Source organism: Pongo abelii, chromosome 1, assembly GCF_028885655.2.
Source record: "Pongo abelii isolate AG06213 chromosome 1, NHGRI_mPonAbe1-v2.0_pri, whole genome shotgun sequence".
Classification (NCBI taxonomy): Eukaryota; Metazoa; Chordata; class Mammalia; order Primates; family Hominidae; genus Pongo; species Pongo abelii.
In genome coordinates this window covers 27,015,995-27,021,994 of record NC_071985.2, presented here as the reverse complement: position 1 = coordinate 27,021,994, position 6,000 = coordinate 27,015,995, and the positions used below count along the sequence as shown (strand labels likewise).

The 6,000-nt window shown below is 44.9% G+C and overlaps 1 long non-coding RNA gene across 1 annotated transcript; it reads left to right on the top strand.

Moving 5' to 3' along the window:
- Positions 1–739: 739 nt before the first annotated feature.
- On the top strand, positions 740–3,832 carry LOC129047868 (uncharacterized). The gene is made up of 3 exons (XR_008509719.1): positions 740–1,006; positions 1,661–1,748; positions 1,934–3,832. It is a non-coding gene; the product is annotated as an uncharacterized LOC129047868 (long non-coding RNA).
- Positions 3,833–6,000: the final 2,168 nt, after the last annotated feature.

The following is a 6,000-nucleotide window of genomic DNA, read 5'->3' as shown; positions in this document are numbered from 1 at the left end:
GGTTGTTTTATATTCTGAAACTCTCTGGCTCATTACAGTGACCAATAGGTCTCTAAATACCATCAGTTTAAGAGGGACTGTTGTAAAAATTAATGATTCATTCGTGCAATGAATCCCCCTTTTTGCTGGACTTATACTGCATGAAAAGTAATCTTCTCCCTGCACTGAGCATCACACTGTTTCCAATTCGGAAAAGGTCCAAAAAAGGGGGGTGGGGGGGCAACAAATTTTACCAGCCATGAGGTGGGGAAAAGCAGTATGTTTTTGCACACACATATGGTTTCTATAATCATTTTTTTAAAAAAACTGAGTTTGACTTAGCTCTCTGATAGAGACAGCCTGATTGAGGATGACAGGCCTAGAGAACCCACCTGGGCCCCCAGGCACGGGAGAGCCTAGGCTTGATTTGTGGCCCTGGATACGGACCTGTGCTGTGTGAGGTGATTTTTTACACCCTTTGGCTCTGCTGAATGACTTCTCCCAAGCTGCTTTTCCCACACGCCAACCAACTGCATATGCTTTCAAACTGGGTGGTGATCTGGAATCCATATAAATAATATGCATCCAAGGAAAACTTACCTCTTTAAAATGGAAGCCAGAAACTTGCGCCCACAAAATGGAGCCAGAGTTCCAGAAGCCTGTGGTGTGTCCCTCTGAGACAACATGGCGGCCATTGGAACCTCCACAGCGCCAGGCCTCACATCGGAACCTGACATACACAGCTCACAGAATCCAGTTCAGAAGGGTTGCGTACACTGTGGAGTGCCCCTCCGCCTCCCATTTCCCTAAGCCTATTGAGCCCTGGGTGGATCCAGGCTACGGAAAGAAAGGTTCCACACGCTTGAGAGAAGTTGGGTCAGACTTGGGAAGGCTTGTGTTAGCTCCCCCTTCTGCTGCGCTGCTGCATTGCAACGGGAAAATACTATGTACACGTTTAGCCGCCAGCAGACCCTTGAAGAAGACCAGAAACACACCCTAAAGTCGTGATGGGAATGGCGGACCGAAGGTGACTTTTTTCCAAATTTTAACTTTTAATTCAGCACTAATAATTATGGGGAACCATATGATGTTTTGATATATGTTTGTAATGTGGAATGAGTAAAGCAGGCTAATTAACAAATCCACCTCTTCACATACCATTTTTTTGTGGCAAAGACATTTAAATTTTGAAATACAGAATGCATTATTATTTATGATCGTCACCACCTGTGTAATGAAATCACCAAAGCTTATTCCTCCTAACTGAAAATGTGTATCCTTCGACCAACTCTCCCATCCCATCCCCCGAGCCTCTAGTAACCACCTTTCTACTCTTTACTTCTATGAGTTCAACTTTTTTAGATTCCACATATAAGTGGATCAGATGGTATTTGTCTTCCTGTGCTTGGTTTATTTCACTTACCATAGTGTCCTCCAGGTTCGTCCATGTTGTCGCATATGACAGATGTCTTTTTGAACTCCAACACCCACTTGAATTTCCCACCCTGCTTTCTTGTCCACCACCCACCCCACGAACGTTTCTTTTCCCCCTGCCTAAAATGTTGTTTCCTCCAGATCTGCACACAATAGGCTTCTTCTCATCAAGCATGTCACGCACCCCCTCCAGAGAGGCCACCCTACACACGCCTGCTTGCCTCACCCTGTTTCATTTCCTTCATAGCACTATCCCCATCTGGAAATACTGAGTTCCAGGAAGGCAGGGACCTAACGTGTCTTGTTGACCACTGTACACCAAGGACTGTCATATGGTAAGCATTTGGTAACTACTTGCTAAATGAGTGAATGAACCCTGAGGTGATTTTCAACTGGACACTATTCCAGTTTCTCTTGAATAATTGGGCCTGCCTTCTCATGGGGCCATAATTGCACGGAGCTAAGTAGCAACTTTCCTGTTTATGATGTCATTAATAAAATTTTGTTTTGTTTAATTTAGGATCAACCCAGCCAACTTCGGCCATTTTGGGGCCTGCCTGGCATTGTTTGCTGTCTTCATGTTTGTCTCGTGCATCTCTACTCTGTCCACGCTAGCCTAATGCAGTGCCTGGCACTTACACGGTGTTTCAATAAGTGAGCATACTGGGTGTTGACTATATTTATGTTCACTAGCACTTTTTCTATATGAAAACAAAAGAAGTAATGGGAGATGAGGCTCATACCAACAAATCTAGCAATGTCATGCCAGCTCTGAAAATGCTTTAGTTGAAATAAAAGATGAGGCTTAACCTTGGACACCATTTCACCATCACCCAAAGATCAAAAGGGGATAGAGGTGCTAAGGAAGTTTGAGTGTTGATGCACTTTCATAGATAATGTGCTTGAAGTGAGATCTCTCATAGCTTTCTCTATGTGCATTCTCAGCACGACATGCTCAGAATCTAGGGCAAAAATTCTGTTCAAGTGAGACGAAGTCATAATACCTATCATATCACATAACCAACATAGTACAGGTTTAAAGCATTAAACAAACTCTTTCAGGAGTTTCCTGTGTCACCTCTTTTCCAGCCCACGAGTTCTCCTCCAAGTTGTAGTTTTGGGGAGTCACAGTCCACCTCATTCACCACTTCTCCCTGTGCCCACTTCTTCTGTCCCTGGAGAAGTGAGGACTTTTGCTTCAGACCCTGAATTCTACACACCTTTGCCTCCAAGTTAAAATCCTTGGCACAGGCAGTGGCCTACCTGGCTGACCTAGATGGGATTCTCTGTCACTGGACACACCCAGTTAGGGCCTGTCTGCCTCTTCCCAGCTCCGGCAGCATGCCCTGCTTCCCTTTTGTGCTTTCATTCTATCTCTGAACCATATTTTCTCCATCGTAATCGACCCCACAATGAATCCTTATTCTTCCCTCCTGTGAGCCCTCTGTCCTTCTTTCCACCCACCTCCCCCTAACCCTCTATCTAGCAGTAATATTCCACTCATCATTAAAAGGAGACAGACTCTTTTTCAGACTATGTACATTAATAGGGCCTTGATATCTCCCCAGACCTGACTAAACACTCAGACCCATGATTTCTATGGAGATTCTTTCACCATATTTATTTTTTATTTTTCCTTAAGTAATTTAGAGGGAAAATGGCTACAATAAAGATGAAGGACTTCATGGATTTTAGCTATACACTCTGTTCCTCTATCCCCAATCATGAAAGATCAAGGGTGGTCCTTACGTATTAGCAATGCTGTGGTCCTATGAGAGACCCTCTGTCATAATTAGCTTCATTCTCCAACCAACCTCTGCCGCTCCCCATCTCCCAATCCCATTCACACCTCCCAGAACTAGAGCCAATAAGCCAGATTTCAGCCCAGAGATTTTACTGTCTCCATGAATCTGTTTTCTGTTTGGGGTTGGTTAGTGAATTCACTGTTTGTTGGTTGAAAGGGTTTTATTTTCATTCACAACTTTTCAGGAAACTCTTTGGAGAGTTAAACTCGATTGAGATTCTTCTCCAGGGCTCTCTTCTGGCCATTTCTTCTGGACAGGAGAGAGGAAATATAATATTGTGTTTAAGAAAACAAAACCCAGTTGCTGAATGGTGAGAAGAGGCCAGGAGTCTCTTCCACCACCCCAAAAAGCATCAGAGAGACCTTACCAAGAAAGCGGGGGTGCCTCCTTCTGATGGTCCGTGGCTACTGTGGAATTGTACTCCTATGCATCATCTCCTTCTCTCTGCCAATCCTGGGCAGCAAACCAAACTGTGGGAACACTTTCTGCCCAGCATGCCTCTTCCTTCAGCTCTAGCCCATTTCTCCCAGCAGTTTGGTGCCCCACTTGCTTCCCTGAGCATGTTCTTCCCTCTTGTGATCTTGACTCTTTTGAAATTAAAAGGCCCTTTCCTGTAATTCTATCAGCATGGCTCTCTTCTCTCAGACACACAGATATACACACAGGGCACAGATTTCAGCTATATGCACACAGCCATGCTGCCACACACAGCCAGCATTTACTGCTCTGGAAATGTTGCCTCTTTGACAGATTTATTCTTTGAAAAGTGAGAGACTCCCTTCCTGGGATGAACCTGAACGGGGTTGATGGGGGAGACAGAAAGGCCTGCATTGCCAGGCAGCCCACCCAGGCTCCAGGCATCTGGCAAAAGATGGCGGGGAAGGTTAGGAAGGGGGCTAATAAAAGGGGAGAAGCGAATATAAATCACAGAGATTGGAGGACTGGAAATGCCACTTGTCCTTGGAAAGAGCCGAGGCTTTAGAGCCATTGCAAAGATTCAGATGCTTCAGGGGATTTATAACAACATCTGGTCCATCTGCAGGTGGATTTTTAGTACCTAGGTAGGAAAGCTCCTATTTCAACAAACAGAAGCTGCAGAGCAGTGGATCTCAAGGTGGGGACAATAGCTTAGTTACCTGGAGAGCTTGTACAAACTGTATATGCCCAGATTCTAAGAGGCCTGTCAGAATCATCCAGGTCAGCTTGCATAGCTTTAAAAGCTCCCAGTGATTTCATTACCATCACTGTAGACTATTCCTGGTATATATTTTAGTTCTACAACCCAGGCTGACATACACAAGTCCATGAAGGAAGAGAGCTGGCTCTGACACGTGCAATATTCGGTTGATATGCAGCTCCAGCTGCCTGAACGAGGAAACCTTGAGGAAAGGGAGCCCAAAAATCTCTGTAGACATCTGGGAAAGAGTCAGGGCAACGTTTTAGCAGACACTGAAGAGCTCTAAATCTTCTTGCTACTTATAACTGCAGCCTTTAAAGTTGTCAAAATGCAAATGCAATCTTGGATAGCATCGCTGAAGAGTTTAGTATATGACCCAGACAGCAGTGCAGTTCTGCTGCCCAGGCCCTGTCAGACCACCCAGAGATGGAAGCCTGTTGAGTTTTGAGTGCATCTTTGTAAGAGAGATAGTGATGAACTGGAACTCACCCAGAGAACACTGAGCACACTGCAGGTACCGGAGGGCTGTGACATGAGCGAAAGGAAAGGAGATCATCATCAAGGAAAGTAGAAGGCTGAGAGGAGCAGCACAACAGCCTTTAGAATGCTGAAGAGGCCAGGCATGGTGGCTCACGCCTGTAATCCTAGCACTTTGGGAGGCCAAGGCGAGCAGATCACTTGAGGTCAGGAGTTCGAGACCAGCCTGGCCAACATGGCAAAATCCTGTCTCTACTAAAAATACAAAAATTAGCCAGGCATGGTGGTGCACACTTGTAGTCCCAGCTACTCAGGAGGCTGAGGCACGAGAATTGCTTGAACCTGGGAGGCAAAGATTGCAGTAAGCTGAGATCCTGCCACTGCACTCCAGCCTGGGCAACAGAGCAAGTCTTTGTCCAAAAAAAAAAAAAAAAAAAAAAAAAAAAAAAAGCTCTGAAGGGTAGGGCTGTGCAGGAAAATTAGAGGTTGTTCTGTTTAGCTGCAAAAAGGAAAAAGGGGGAAAGAAAGGGAAAGCACGATGATAAGCATTTAACAAATGTCACTTGTCAGTCCCCACCACAACCCTATGAGGTAAATGTCATCAAATCCATTTCTCACACAGGAAAACTGAGGCTTAAAAAGTTAAGCCAGGCTTGGTGGTATACACCTGTAATCCCAGCTACTCCAGAGGCTCAGGTGGGAAGAATACTTGAGCCTAGGAGTTCAAGTTTAGCTTGGGCAACATAGTGAGATGCCATATTTAAAAGAATAACAATAATAATAATAAATTTTTTAAGCCAATTTTCAAAGAATAAGAATTTGATTCCAATCTGTAGGTGACTCCCAGGACTATTCTTCCCATTACTCCATTAAAAAAAAATTAGCCCTGGGAATAAAAGTTAGAGAAAAGACTCCACATAGGAAAGAAATGTGGTAGATGCATTTTGGTGCCTCACCCCAGCCCCTTTGCCTAAGTTTTTCCTGGTGATGCATCCAACTCCCCAGCAACTGAGCTAAGAGTATTGGCTGATAAACCCTCTCAGCCCCATTCTTGGGAGAATACTCATCAAAAGACTAGCCCCCTGCTCACCCCAAACATCCCCACACTGCAGACCTTAGCCTGTGCTG